The 15,749-nt window shown below is 39.2% G+C and overlaps 1 protein-coding gene across 1 annotated transcript in view; it reads right to left on the bottom strand.

Moving 5' to 3' along the window:
• The window catches only part of PDCD10 (programmed cell death 10), a 41,196-nt gene extending 25,710 nt beyond the window's left edge, over positions 1–15,486 (bottom strand). The window contains exon 1 of the mRNA XM_079704800.1: positions 15,468–15,486. The gene's annotated coding sequence lies outside the window, so the exon portion shown is untranslated. The remainder of the gene's footprint in view (positions 1–15,467) is intronic.
• Positions 15,487–15,749: the final 263 nt, after the last annotated feature.

The following is a 15,749-nucleotide window of genomic DNA, read 5'->3' as shown; positions in this document are numbered from 1 at the left end:
AAATATTAAAGGAGATAAAACACTGAAGTATGCTCAATGGGATCATTTTTGTCCTTCACTCTTTTGAACACATGCCTATCCCTGCATAAATAAGGCAGACAGAGTTGAAGGGATCAGTAAAGTGGCTAGAGTCACTTTCTGAATTCCTGCTGATACCCACCTATCTATCCCACTAAACCTGCTCACTTAATTTTCACTTTTTAAAATACTGGCATTGAATTTTTAAAAAAAAATTTTGTGTAATAAGTAGCATTGTACCACATCAGAAAATTTTCACTTAAAATATTTATGATTGGGCTTCCTTGGTGGCGCAGTGGTTGAGAGTCCGCCTGCTGATGCAGGGGACACGGGTTCGTGCCCCGGTCTGGGAAGATCCCACATGCCGCGGAGCGGCTGGGCCCTTGAGCCATGGTCGCTGAGCCTGCGCGTCCGGAGCCTGTGCTCCGCAACGGGAGAGGCCACAGCAGTGAGAGGCCCGCGTACCACAAAAAAAAAAAAAATAAATAAATAAAATTTATGATTTAAGTCAACTGTCTCTTCCTCTGTATATATATATTTATTTTTATACATATAAATATATATATATTTATTTCTTGCTTCTTTAACTTTACAGGACTATCAGCTACTATTTGTCATCAAAAAGATAATATTATAGCAACATTATGGGCTACATAGGTGGCTGGCCCACTCCACACTTAACCACCTTTTTAAATATTGTTCCTATGGGAAAATGTTCCAAAGAACCAATTTACATCTGACCTTTTCAGAACACACGTTCACAAGCTGGGGCCAAACACAGTTTCATTAGTGTTTACGTGAGATTAAAAATCAACAATTCCGGGCTTCCCTGGTGGCGCAGTGGTTGAGAGTCCGCCTGCCGATGCAGGGGACATGGGCTCGTGCCGCGGTCCGGGAGGGTCCCACATGCCGGGGAGCGGCTGGGCCCGTGAGCCATGGCTGCTGAGCCTGCACGTCCGGAGCCTGTGCTCCGCAACGGGAGAGGCCACAACAGTGAGAGGCCCGCGTATCGCAAAAAAAAAAAAAAAAAAAACAATTCCAGTAAGGCTTTTTAAATATTAAATTGTTTTGCCAATTTTAATTCAACTTCAAGTTATAATATGCTGTCATTCCTTCTACATGCTTCTTCATTTGAAACGGTTTAATGGACAACCTGCCAATTACTCTAAGCCACTCCAATGCCAAACTCAGTCTTAGGAGTTTCTGCCCTGCACTACCCAACCAACCCACAGGAGTCTGTTCATTTAAAGAACTATACTTGGGTGTATCTTAAGGCTCAGAATCAGCATTTCCTGAAACAGCCTCACTTTACTCCATCTGGGGACAACAGAGCCAAAGCTATTTAGTCAAGAATAAAATGAGTGAACAAAGGGAAGTTCCTGGTATTGATGTATGCAGTTCTTGGGGAGAAACAGAAGCTTCCTAAGTAAAGTAAAATTCTACACTTAAAAAATATTTGTAAGCAGGTCTATTTGTCTTGTTTTTCTCTATAGTGAAATCTAGTACTTAGCCCCCTTACATGGTCCTAAATTCTTATAATCCCTTTAATTTCCCTCCCTAAAGAGGGGAAGTTTTATTTATTTTTGTTGGCTCTCCGAACTGTCCATAATATTTAGCTAAAAGAAGTTTGTTTATTCTAGCAGTAAACAGAACCCATGAGTTCATGTTACAGTTTACAAGTGTAGTTCTTTTTTCCAATAGCCATTACAGTCAGCATAGCAGGTACATAGTAGACACTTTATAAACGTTTGTTGAATGAATAAATCAATGAGATAAGAGATGGGCAATTTATAAGTTGAATCAGTCTTGCTAATACTTTTCAAATATCAAGCCTAGCAAAACAAAAACAGACCCAGAAATCTAAATAATTTTATTAACAAAGTCTGGACCCAGTTACATTTACCAGTTTTTACTTCTTTTGGCTATCCCAAGCTCTTCCTACTATAGTAAGCTAAGAGAATATAAGCATCAGATAACTGCAAATAAAACCAGAATTCCAACAGAAATTTACATGAAAACCAAATAAAACCAAAGAAAATAAAACAGAGATTATAAATTCTAATGTCTCAATTTTATTAAGGCTACGAGGACATGATTCTAGGGACATAACTGGTGTATAATTTAATAGTTCACAAAATTCTCAAAGTGCAAACATTTCCAACATTTGTTAACCTTGCTTTACACATAAGAAAGATCCTAAAAATCACCCAACTCTTAGCAGAAAGCAAAACTTTTTCTATGAGAAAGAGTGGAAGAGTGGTGCAGTTTCCAAATGTTGGATGACCTAAGGCATCACAATCACTTCAGGGCCCATTAAAAACACAAATCCCCAAGACTACTCAATCAGAATCTCCAAGAAAGGGCCAAGGAAGCTGTATTTTAACAGCCAGCCTAGATGATTCTTGTGAACAGAACCGGCTGGAAATCACTGGTATGGAAAGAACAGTGGCTAGAGTCAGAAAAAAGAGCTGCTAAGGCCAGTCTTGAGACATGGGTAAAATTAAGTTTGACTCAGTACCTGAGACAGGGGTTTTTGGTCCTGACTTTGTAGAAGTTTCACTTAATCACTGACCTTGTTTCCTCATCAGAAACAGAAAGGGGGTAAAAATTATATCATCTTAAAGGCCATGGTACTCTAAAATTCAGTGATAATAAAATTTTACTACTGGTATCTCCTAAAGGTTCCAAAGTAATCTCGTGGGAATTTTTTTTTTTTTTTTTTTTTTTGCAGTACGCGGGCCTCTCACGTTGTGGCCTCTCCCATTACGGAGCACAGGCTCCGGACGCGCAGGCTCAAAGGCCATGGCTCATGGGCCCAGCCGCTCCGCGGCACGTGGGATCTTCCCGGACCGGGGCACGAACCCGTGTCCCCTGCATCGGCAGGTGGACTCTCAACCACTGTGCCACCAAGGAAGCCCCGTGGGAAATTTTTAAAAAAGAAAAAGATCTCATCAGATCTTAAAAAAATTCACGAATTCCAATAAGGAGATCCTCTTCAATAGTTGGTTGATTCAGGGTTTCAAATAACTGACAACCCCTTGCTTTCTCTTAAGCATCTGGCATCACGAATCACACCCAGAAACTGAATTTATTCCAAAGTGGGTATACATCAGTCTGGCCAATTCACATAGCTGGAAAGGTGGGCATCTGATATCACAACCTACCTTTTAGGGCCTTCTCATGCCAAAATATTGTAGCCACTTCCAAACAAGAGACAAAAGGTTTAGAGGAGGAAGCTAGGAAAAAGGCAGGCAGAGGAACAGGGTACTAAGTAAGAGATCCTACTTAGACCAAAATGAGCTTGAACCTTCAGGATACACCTACATCTCTCTCCTTCCTCTGCAAATTGTATTTTTTATAATTCAAGGTCCTCCATTCTACAGTCTTCTTCTTGAATAAGGTAACGTGGAACTCAACCTCCCTAAACATGCACTGCTGTCAGCTTAGTATTGATAGAATTTTGCATTTAGGGACCTCTGGGAACAATCTCTTCTTAATGGTAGGTGTAATATATTACATTTTGCCACTCTATCTGTTTATATGTATCAATTTTTTCTAGGCTTCTCCAAAATAATAAATGCACAATTTGTGCAGAGATATGTGAAAAGAGAGTAAGAACGATCTGAAAACATGGGCTCAAATCCTGTCATTATAAACCATCTTGTCTCTGAGCAAGTCACTTGACCTACCTATGCTTTAGTTTTTTAAGATGGACCAAAACTGAGCTGTATACTTGAAAGTGATATAATTAGACTGAAAGATGAAGTAATTTCTAAATCAAACCATAAAGCCTCTATATGAAATCACTTTAATTTACTAAGTTACTAAGCACTGTATTTTTGCACTTTTAAGTAACTATTTAAAGAAAGTATACATTCTGCAAAGAATTATCACTTCACTGGAAGATCTGACCTCAGTCAGATTTGTAAAGGCACCTCCTCTGTTATACCACAATTTCCAGGAATCAGATACCACCAACTGTTTTTTATTTTTTTTTAAAAAAAAAAACAAGGTCAAAAAGATATAATCTCTAATATCTCTGTAAACATGACTGACCAAACAAGCATTTACTGTTATTAAGAAATAATAGAGGTTCTAACTAAAACAACATCTGAAAATTAAGATGTTTTTGAAAATAGGTAACACTGGCAAATTAGCACACAATGACCCACGAAGGAAAAACGCCTAAATGTAAAATTTAGCAATTTAACTCCATTTACTTTATCATTCTTTGTTAAACTCCATATAGCTTTCACAGACAAGTGTTCCTTAACTATGAAGCAGATCTGGTTCTAAACATATACTTATAAATCACTCATTTAAAACGTACTGTTTATTTTTCTCTAGAGGGTTAAGTGAGGGTTAAGGTTCTAAGAAAGACTTCAAAGTTCACAATGTTACCTAAAGGAAAACAGTAATAGGGTTGTTTGAATTATACAGTGCCCACCCCCACCAATCCAGTTTCACTTACTTGAGGTCAACTGCGGTCCAAAAATACTAAATGGAAATTTCCAGAAATAATTCGTAAGTTTTAAATTGCTCGCCATTCCAAGCAGCATGACGTAATCTCACACCCTCCAGCCTGAGACCCCCAACCATAGATATCGTCTGCTCCCAACATGCAACCATTGACATCATCATGCTTGATGATCCTGCTTCTGCTGTATCATCAGAAGGTCAATAGTAGCCTAACACTATATCACAATGCCTACATCATTCACTTCCCTTCATCTTATCACTCAGGCATTTTATCACCTTGCATCATCACAAGGGTAAGTATAGTACAACAAGATATTTTGAGAGAGACCACATTCACATAACTTTATTACAGTGCGTTGTTATAACTGCTCTATTTTATTACTAGTTATTGTTGTTAATCTCTTGCTGGGACTTCCCTGGTGGCCCAGTGGTTAAGACTTCACCTTCTAATGAAGGGGGTGCAGGTTCGATCCCTGGTCGAGGAGTTAAGATCCCACACGCCTTGTAGCCAAAAAACCAAAAACATAAAACAGAAGCAATATTGTAACAAATTCAATAAAGACTTAAAAAATGGTCCACATCAAAAAAATCCTAAAAAAAAATCTCTTGCTAATTTATAAATTACACTTTACCACACACATGTATGTATAGGAAAAAACAGTATATAGAGGGGATGGTACTGTCTGAGGTTTCTGGCATCCACTAGGGGTCTTGTAACCTATAGCCAGAAAAAGGGGGGGCCTCTTATACTTAGTCAACATTAACAGCACTGTCATTAGTGAGGTAAGTGACAAGCATAGTGATTCTAGAACCAGACTCGCTTGGAATCAATCCTAGATCTACTAGTTCTGTGACCTGGGGCAAGTTATCTAACTTCTCTGCTAGAGTCTTCTCATCTATGAAATGAGAATAATATCTGGCTCTTAAGGTTGTGAAGATTAAACAAGTTATTGCAGATAAAGTGTTTAGAACAGTACATGGAACACAGTAATTATTTAATATTAGCTATTATGATTAAGTACATTTTAATCTAGGATGATGAGATCTCTTTCTAGAGGTCAGATCCTCTGTACAATCAACCATCTAGCCAGGGGAGTCAAGGACTCTTGAAAACCAGATAAATGGGGGAAGATAAGTGATTGTAAACCTTAGAACAGCAGAACTGTTTTGTTTTTCAAATAAATTCTTTTATCAAATCCTAAATGTGAGATAAAACACACTCAACTGTTCATTCATTCAATACATGTATTAAGTAATAACTATGGTTTACCAGCCCTTCCTCTCACAGGAGCCCTTAAACACCCCTCTCCACAATTTGAGAATCACTGCTCTAGGGACAATCACTACACAAGCATTATGAACAAAGCATCTTAAGAACAAAGGTGAGTGGTCCGAATAGTAAGGATAAGGACTGGCAAAAGATATCCGGACCCAGATTTTTTCCATAATTCAGATAGTTCTGGATCTCAATTTCTCACCAGTAAATTTATCTGTACTGTTGTCACATGCTCATGCATTTAAGAAACCTAAATGTTAAGACCCTAAAATTTTAAAGCGATAACAGCCATTAGTATACATTACTATATATTATCTAGTGCAATCTCAAAATTTCACAATTTAGAAATAAAAGTCCCCAGAAATTCACATTAAGAAACTAGTCACAGACATTTTAAACAAATATGCAATTGAGCTACTATAACCTATTGTACAGGACATCTTAGTCTGCCAAACTGATCTACTTCTAGGCTCACCTGCCCTGCTCTTTGTGTCCTCCACTGGTCCCGCAGATGAGAGCCAAGACCCCCAGACTCCTCGCAGAGTGTTTGGAGATGGAAGCCAGTGGGAGTGTGGTTCTGATTCAAGGTCGCCCTAGGGTACTCAGCAGCACGAGTTTGTGGATCTTCCATTGGCTGCTGCTGAGACCTCTGACTCACTCACTTGAAAAGGTACCTGCATCATGTCAGTGTAAGAACTTCCATATTTGGGGGAGTAGTTTCTTAATACAGAAATCATAAAACGGACAAGAAGTAATTAGGTTTTTCTACAGATGGACAGTACAGAGCAGTAGGTAAGTGCTTAGATTAGAAACAAAGGTCTAAGTTTGAATTTTGCTCAGGTGGGTGATATCATTTGTTATTTAATCTCTTTCTAAACTCAATGAGAAATTACTGGAAATAACGATTGAGGTACTCACCTCACAGGATTAAGAGTACAAAATGCATGTACTCATTACACTGTCTGACACACAATAAACATCCAATTCATATTATTAGTTATTAATGGTTTATCCAAGATTCTATGAACCTGACATGGCATCAGGACTGGAACTAGGGTGAGGCAAACCAGATGCCTAGAGCACAAAATTAAGCTCTCACCTGCCTGACAGAGAGTGAGCACCTTCTTAAATTTTGTACCCTAGACCCTCCCTGCCTCACCCTAGTCCTGTCCCTGCATAGCACACACAAGGATAGCCTAATACTGATATCACAATGTCATAAAGGTCACTTACATAGCATATTTTTAAAACCTTTTCTCGGGCTTCCCTGGTGGCGCAGTGGTTGAGAGTCCGCCTGCCGATGCAGGGGACACGGGTTCGTGCCCCGGTCTGGGAAGATCCCACATGCCACGGAGCGGCTGGGCCTGTGAGCCATGGCCGCTGAGCCTGCGCGTCCGGAGCCTGTGCTCCGCAATGGGAGAGGCCACAACAGTGAGAGGCCCACGTACCGCAAAAAAACCAAAAAAACCAAAAAACCTTTTCTCCCCCACTTGCCAAAATGGAGGCATATATAAATTACTTGGGCCACCCAAAAAAGTTACATATATCATCTAAAGCAAATTACATAGTTTAGGAATCCTTAAAAGAATGTGATCATCAAATGCAAGCCTGTGTTAAAACTACTTTTTATTCTCTTAATGTACATAGAGCAATTTAATAAAGAAAGCCGTGGCCCAGAAGTAGGCCCAGTAGCAGAGTGAAATCAAGATGTGATCAAAGATTTTCTCAAGATAATCCATAAAGGGGGATAATCTATACGGGAAAACCAGAAGATAATAGAATCAAAAGGCTTGCTACCTCTGAATTAGCTGATGGGAAATGGGAACAACAAAAATAGCAACAACTGGCTTCTAAGATACTTCTGCACAACAGGTTCAGGGAAAAGGATACACGTCTCTTTGGTTGTGACAATCCTCAATTTTTTTTCCTATTCGAATGCCTAAATTTTTGTTAAATTCTGGTCTGAACAAAATTTAAATGAAAACATTTGTTGGAAGGTAGGAAACAAATCTGTTCCCTTGAATGTGTTCACTTATGCCCATAAAGTTCTTAATCTAGTGGTTCATGAATTAAATAATGCCTAACTGAACAGTCATTTAGCATTTAATTGCGGTACATCTTTGCAATTTCCTTTTTATTAGTATTTGTGATGTTTTAATTTCTCAAATATAATGCTAAAGCTTTCCTTTAAAACCCCTTAGAAATTCAATTAAACTCAAGCTCTCATACTGTCCCTATGTTCTCTATGCTTGGAAGTACAATGTAAGGAGACTGTACCACATGGGTCAGGCTTACCTGCTCTGTAACACTTACAATCTTAGATACCTACTGTCTTACTTAATGACTCCTTACTGCTTAAGGTTCTCTACAGTATGCAATGTGTATTTTCTTTACCTTACCTTATCAAATTTCTTTGCACCACAACACTGCCACAAAGCACTTAAACGTTGATAAAATTATTAGCCTCAGATGATAAATGGACTCTGACTCATTTGTTTAACAGTAGATGCTAATAAGGACAAGATTCTATCATAATGATGAACTTTAACCTCACCTTTAGCTCCCAACTGATCTCAAATAAAAATTCTATTAGTCACAAGAAGAAATAAGGGAGATAGAATGGTATCTGCTTAAACCATACGCACAATTCCATCTGACCTTCACTTGCAAAACTGTAATTCATTTTTCAAGGAAGCACACCAAAATTAAGGTAGGACCTCAGAAATCTCTCAAGTTTTGAAAATACTGCCAAAATGTCAATTTTATTACCGATAAAGGCATCCACAAGTATCTACTTCTGAATAAAAGACCATATTCAAAATCCTTTGTAATTAAATTAGAAAGCCTTGCAACAACGTGAACTGGTACAGGGAGCAGCTGAAGTCTGGAGGCCATGTCTGATTCACTTACCATTCCCAAATGCCTTTGGTTGCAGCAACCTAATGAAGTCTAAGAAGGCAGCAGATGTGTAACATCTTAGGATTTTGTCCTTCCTGAACTCCAAACTCCACTGCAGTTCCAGTTCATCCTGAAGACAGGATGGTTGAATAAAGCAGGAAGGCATGTTTCAGTGCCAGCGACCAGAAGGTAACTTAGAGAAACTATCATTTCCCCCCCCTCCTATCAGCTCTGACCCAAAATTATCAAATGAATGGATGCATGTACAAGTATTTAACATAACAGAATGGCTAAATGTCCATATGATGGTCTTTCCATCCCCTACTATCCACCAAATTATAAACACTGTAGAGAAGTTTTATTCCGTTCTCTATTTTCTAGTACCTAGCTCAGTACTCTATATAGTCAGTCTATGTCAGCAGCAGTGTTAGAGATGTGATGATGAAAAGCCAGATATAGTCCACGCCCTTGAGGGTGTGCAGTCTTACAGGGAAGAGAGACAATAAAGAAATACATGTTAAGCTGCCACTTCACATAACTCCAGGGAGCATACCTGTGTCATACTATATATACACTTTTCTATGCAAATTCAATGAGCATGCTGAACAATTTTTTTTGAAGAAAACAACAAAAAAGAAAACTATTGAAATAGGTAGGTGATCATAATTCCATTCCACGCATATAAGCCCCAGAATGAAAGAGATAAAGACATGGATCTGCTGCCCCACCCCCATCAGACTGAGAGCCATAGTTGTCCCTCACAATGAGCAGCTCACCACACTGTGATTCCACAGAATCACACTGTGATTATGTATTATAATGTACATATTTCTTTTCCAACATGATCTCTGAATAACAAGTTAAATACCTGACCCAGCACTCAAAGGAAAAGTAATTCTATTCCAATGCTAGAGGAAAAATGTGTTGACGCTCTGTTAGTTTCCAATGTGGTAACTTCCTAAGTGTTTTTTTTAGAGTAAGCTTGAAGAGAAGTAATTTCTGCCTGCCACACCAACCTTAGCATCTAAGATACAACTTTTCTGTAACTGCAACTCTAACTGCCCTCCAATGGCACTCAATCACTAACATCATTTTACTGCCATGATTAAAAATATGGTGTCTTAACTTGGCCAGAATGGATTCAAATCCTAATTCCAAGCAATAGTGGTTGTGTGACCTCAGGGAAGTTACTTAACCTCCCTGTACTTTAGTTTTCTCATTTACCTTGAGGATAATAGTGCCTCTACATCACAGGGTTGGTACAAAGAAGATTTAAGGCAATTTTATACATAATATATATTCAATAAATATTTGATAAATGAATGAACCAAAGTATCATTATTATGCAATCTAACTTACTTCTGGTAAACTTATTTCCAAAGGACTGGCCTAAGTAAACAGTAGTGACTACCACTTAATAAGCTCCACTGCTGTTACCCAATAATTCATAAGCTTGCTGATAAAAAATCCTCTTTTCTTTCTTTCTTTTTTTTAATAGCAACACCTGATTCTAGGCAACTGCAGAGTGAGACTGAATATTTATTTCACTTTTTGGGTGGTTAAAAAAAAAGATTATACATACCAAAAATGTAAGGGTGACCTTGAAAAATAAGACTATAATATTACATTACATCCAAGATGCAATTAATTTTGTAGCTAAAATGAGAAAACTGAATTCTTCATCTTCATACAGACGAAAATGGACCATCAAACTACACTGTTTACCTTTCTGCCAATAAATTATTTCTAACTGCTACAATAAAGATGCTTTCAGTTTTTACATTGTGTGTGTGTGTATGTGTGTGTGTGTGCACGCGCATGCGCAGACTGCTAAAACATAAATCTCTAAGACTGCAACTTTCTATAACATTTCAAATGCAATAATACACACCATCGATGACACTATTTAACATCTAAATCACTTCTGCAGTTTATATTATGGAAAAAAATTGTTTATCATGGAATTAGCTTAAAATTCTTGGCATACATTACCAATCATATCAACCTTAATAACCAAACAGGATATAAGAAGCAGTACTTCAGTTTTATCTTTCACATATTAGTATGCTAGGTCAATATGAATTTTTTATCCAAGATTCAAACAACATAGCGACTTACTTTTTAAAAATTAAATTTAGGACTTATCAAAGACTTACATTTAAAAATAAAAACTGGGGCCTCCCTGGTGGCGCAGTGGTTGAGAGTCCGCCTGCCGATGCAGGGGATACGGGTTCGTGCCCCGGTCTGGGAGGATCCCATATGCCGCGGAGCGGCTGGGCCCGTGAGCCATGGCTGCTGAGCCTGCGCATCCGGAGCCTGTGCTCCGCAACGGGAGAGGCCACAACAGTGAGAGGCCCGCGTACCACAAAAAAAAATATATAAATAAATAAATAAATAAAAATAAAAACTGGGAGCATTACCAAGTTTTAAAGCCAAATATCAGCAATCACTTTTCGACAATATCTTGTGGAAGAGTAAATTGGTAAATTCATGAAGGCAGGCAAGGCTACAGCGACAAGAGCTGTTGAATTTATTCTATGCCATTATTACAGTACTGTGAAAGATCAGAGAATTTGTTTTCAGGACCAAAACCTGACACAATTTTTTCCTGAATTTAGTCTGCATGTTTTGAAAATAATATTTTTACTCTCATAAGTATCTAGGTTAAAGCAAACAAGATATTACCGTAAGACTCACTGAAATATGAAAACTTTCAAGAAGCACAAACTATAAGCTCCTTTGAAATAAGCACTACTCAATTTTACAGTCACCTTGCCTAAGGCAGGTGATACTAAAGGTAAAAACTCAAAGGAAGATACTGTGGTTAAAAAATGAAACAAAACAACAAAGAAAAAAGGAAAAAGGATGAATTTTGTTGAGGACAGAAGGAGATACCATTAGGGAAGAACAGAATCCACTGAAAGTTAGTTTCTTCCACGTCTGTATTCTGTTATAATGAATGCTGCTTGCAAAAGAGGGATAGTGACAAGGTCTCCAAAATGCTGTTATACAGAAATTTTGCTGTAATAGAAAATGATTCCTTTGCCATGTCCACATAGAAAACTACCCTGATTTTACAGATCTCTAAGAAAGAACAAACATCTTTCTACAATTTATATTAAACTTCTGAAAATAACTCCTTTTCATTCAAAGGTAGGGAACATGTCTCCTTTATTAATTTCTGTATTTCTGCCCCTAGTAGAGTGCTGGAGGCACTGTGCATGAATGCACTTACATTTGTTCATAAATTCAGCAAATAATTACTGAGTAGTTAACTCTGTGTCAGACACTACTGTATAAGTAGTGGGGTAAGGCACATGACAAATGAGGGCCCTGTTTAGGTAGCTTACAATCTAGTCAGCGAGACAGACATTTACCAAATAAACACAGAAATAATTAAGTTCCTCTTGTGATGATGCTACAAAGAATTACAGAGTATGGTGAGATACAGTGGGAACTTACTCTAGTTTGGGGAAGGAGGGGTCAATGGTCAGAGAAGGTTCCCCTGAGAAATAACATTTAAACTGACACTTGAAAATTAACTAGGAGTGGGCCAGACTTGGGAAGGGGAGGGGAAGCAGCCCAGGCAGGAGAATGTAACATGTACAAAGGTCAGGAAAGAGCTTTTGTAGGTAGTAATTGAAAAGCACAGTAAATGAGAAAGGCTGGGGTTAAGGATGGAGAGCTAGATAGGAGACAAGAGAAACTGTGAGCATTAAACAGAGTAAGAGGGTAACAGTATTTGAATATTTAAATCATTTTAAGTCTTTTTCTCATGTAAAATAAATAATCTAAGGGAACTGAGTCTTTATTCCACAATATTAAATATCTATAGTCAGAAGACCTGGATTATGCCTTGGTCCCACCAGTTACTAGCTACGTGATCTTGCACTTAACCAATCCGAACTTCTTTATTCTCTTTGTAAACAGGTACTCAATTATTTTACCTCCTGGGAAACACAATGATAACACAACAGTCCTGTTCTTACAGATCTTACATCCTTAAAGAAGAAAAGATCATGTATATGGGACACATCCTAGGCCCTATAAGAGATGAGGTCCAAAAGTCCACACAAGGCTTCTGCAAAACTCAAAATGACAACAAATGTGGACATTGGTGAACTTCAAACTACTATAAAAATACAAGTGTACACATCATTCTGTGAGCCCTAAGTTATTCAGTGTGCAGAGCTCCAAAATGAGCACAGTACTCCAGCATGTGACTGAAAGATCATAAATACAATAGAAACATTATCCCACCATTCCATTACTCACCATTCGCCATTGGTGAAATATCAATACTATAATGAAGCTCAGAGATGAAGAGCAGTTGGTGTAGAATCGAACCAAGGACAAAAACTAACACTCACTAGACAAGTGCATTATATTAATTTTACTAATTTCCAAATTTTCCTGACTTTTGGTTCAAAAGTCATTCCACAACCTCCTAACTGCATGTCAAAAATAAGAACTCATTTCTCACTTCCTCCAACAAAAAGCAAATGCCTACACGGCCATATAGAAAATACTTTCACATTCTTGCTTTACCATAACTGACTCATATTCAGTTTATGGTCTATTTAAACTACCGCACCCTTCTAACACAACACTGAGCCAGTTACCTCCTCATAATTTTCCATTTGTTCAGTCGGTCTTCCTTGTCTACTGCATTACTTACTTATGGTACTAATTATTTTTTTATTTTACTTCATTCTATAGTATCATACCTCTCTTTCATTTTAAAAGTCATATTAATTTCCAGACCATCTTAGTTTCAATCAAAGAGGAATGTAAGAGTATTTCTGATCCTATAAAGTGTTTTTGCATTCAAAAGTTAAACACATTGTGGATAATTTTAATAATTTCAGAATACATTCAAAATGTTGCATATTTAAATGGCCAACTTATACAACAGTAAACCATGACTGATTACCTGCTATCAGTAGATACCCGATTTTTAGCTATAAACTTATCAGGAAGAGATCTTGATGTCAATGAACATACTCCTAAAATTCTATTAAAGAACTGTCTAATAATATATGTGAACTGTAATTATAATTGGTCACAACAATGGGTAAGACTGGAACAAGCACACTGCTTTCTGCTCAATATAAAACACAAATGTCCATTTTTCCATTCTTTTTTTTTTTTTTTTTTTTTTTGCGTTACGGGGGCCTCTCAGTGTTGTGGCCTCTCCCGTTGCGGAGCACAGGCTCCGGACGCGCAGGCTCAGCGGCCATGGCTCACGGGCCCAGCCGCTCCGTGGCATGTGGGATCTTCCCAGACCGGGGCACGAACCCGTGTCCCCTGCATCGGCAGGCGGACTCGCAACCACTGCGCCACCAGGGAAGCCCCCCATTTTTCCATTCTTTAATGTAAAATAAGGATGAGTTAAAACTCATAGATGATGCTAAGAAAAATAAAATATACAAGAGCCTGATGTTATTAATTACACACACGCACAACACACACACGAGCCAAGAAAATGAGGGGAAGTAAATAAAGATCAACAAAAATGTGATGCTACCTCCAAGAAATGCAACGTATCTTCTTTTCTAGTAATGAGCACAACTAGAAATAAACTCTCTCTTGCTGCTGTATTATTTGAAAAAGTGTAAAATAAGTTTCGTGGAAGAATCCTAATCCCATTGTTCTCAGCTGAGAGTAAAAAAAAAACACAGTAAAGACTAAGGTAGGAAGGGAAAGGAATATCTTTCACCAGTAAGGATGAGCTGTATTGTTACCTGACTTTCTCCTGTCCTATCAACTACCCTTTAAAATGGTAGCACAATCCATCACTTAATATACGTCTAATAAAAGGAAAAAATAGGTAAGTTGAAACTGATTCTTCTTATTTTTCCAACGGGTTAGAGTGCGTGGTTTTCTTTTGCTGAGGAATTTCTCTCCAGCTCAAAAAAACTCTTCACCTCACAGATGGCTTCTTAGAAATATCTAAAATTCATTACTTTGCAACTTCCTCCACCTCTTCAAAAAAAAAAAAAAAAACAAACAAACTCCCTACTCCTTTCTGGTGCGGCAGCTCCGATGCAGAAGCTGTATTACAACTAGATTAGATTCAGACGATCTGTCCCTATGTGTGTGACCTTGGGTACGTCATTTATCCCCTCAGTTTCCTCATTAGCATCCAACCGTGAATGCTCTTTGAAAACAGTAAACAGTAAAACAGTAAATACATCTTAGGAATTACATCTTTATAGCGTTAAGCTTTTCTACTTAGGGTAAAATTACCTCCTTAGAGGGACCACATCATGAAACTGGTACTGAATCCGTAGGTCTCTGTCAACATTTGACTCTTTCTTCTACAGTTCTCCTCTTCCCTCAAAGGGCATAACCCGAGTCACCTCAAAAGCAGACTCCAAGCGCCCCTTCCTTCCTCCACTCCTTCCCTCTCCTATTTCTAAAGCAGGGGGAAAACAGCAGCCTCATCTCCCCGCCCCAAGCCGCACCTTCAGAGGACCCCACCCCAGACACATCCGCCCTCTCCCTCCTCCGGGGGGCACCAGAGGCCAACCTCGCCCTTCCCCTCCCGCCCCCACCTAGAGGAGACTTCCTGGAGGCGTTCAGGCCCGAGCAGGGCAGGAGGCATTTACAAACCCGCTTTACGCCACTCGCGTAGGGTAACCTCGCTTACGCCCATAGGGCCCCGTTCCCAGCCCCGTCCGCTCCGCCTGCCAGAACCAAGCCCGAGTGCCTCAGCCACGACCCCCGTGTGACCCCAGAGCTCTTCTGCTCCGCGCGGGACTACGGTGACTGGGACAGAACAGCCACACCTTACCGGCAACTGAGGCAGTGACTTCACTTGCCACCTTTGGAGCCCTCTTCAACTCCCAGATCAATTCACTCCGGCGACGCCGGAAGGACCCGAGAGGAACCAGGCGTTGTCCGGAATCCTGCCCTGCCGGAGTCGCGCAGGGGCCTATGGGGACTCGTAGTCCCACTCGCCGGCGTTGTCGGCAATTCCTGCACATCCAAGACTACAATTCCCGTCAAGCGATGCGGTGGAGCCTTAGGCGATGGGTGGGGACATCTTTAGCCAATAGTAGGAGAGTTCCCTGTC

Source organism: Hyperoodon ampullatus (genome assembly GCF_949752795.1).
Source record: "Hyperoodon ampullatus genome assembly, chromosome: 5".
NCBI lineage: Eukaryota > Metazoa > Chordata > Mammalia > Artiodactyla > Ziphiidae > Hyperoodon > Hyperoodon ampullatus.
This window is presented reverse-complemented; position numbering and strand designations above follow the sequence as displayed.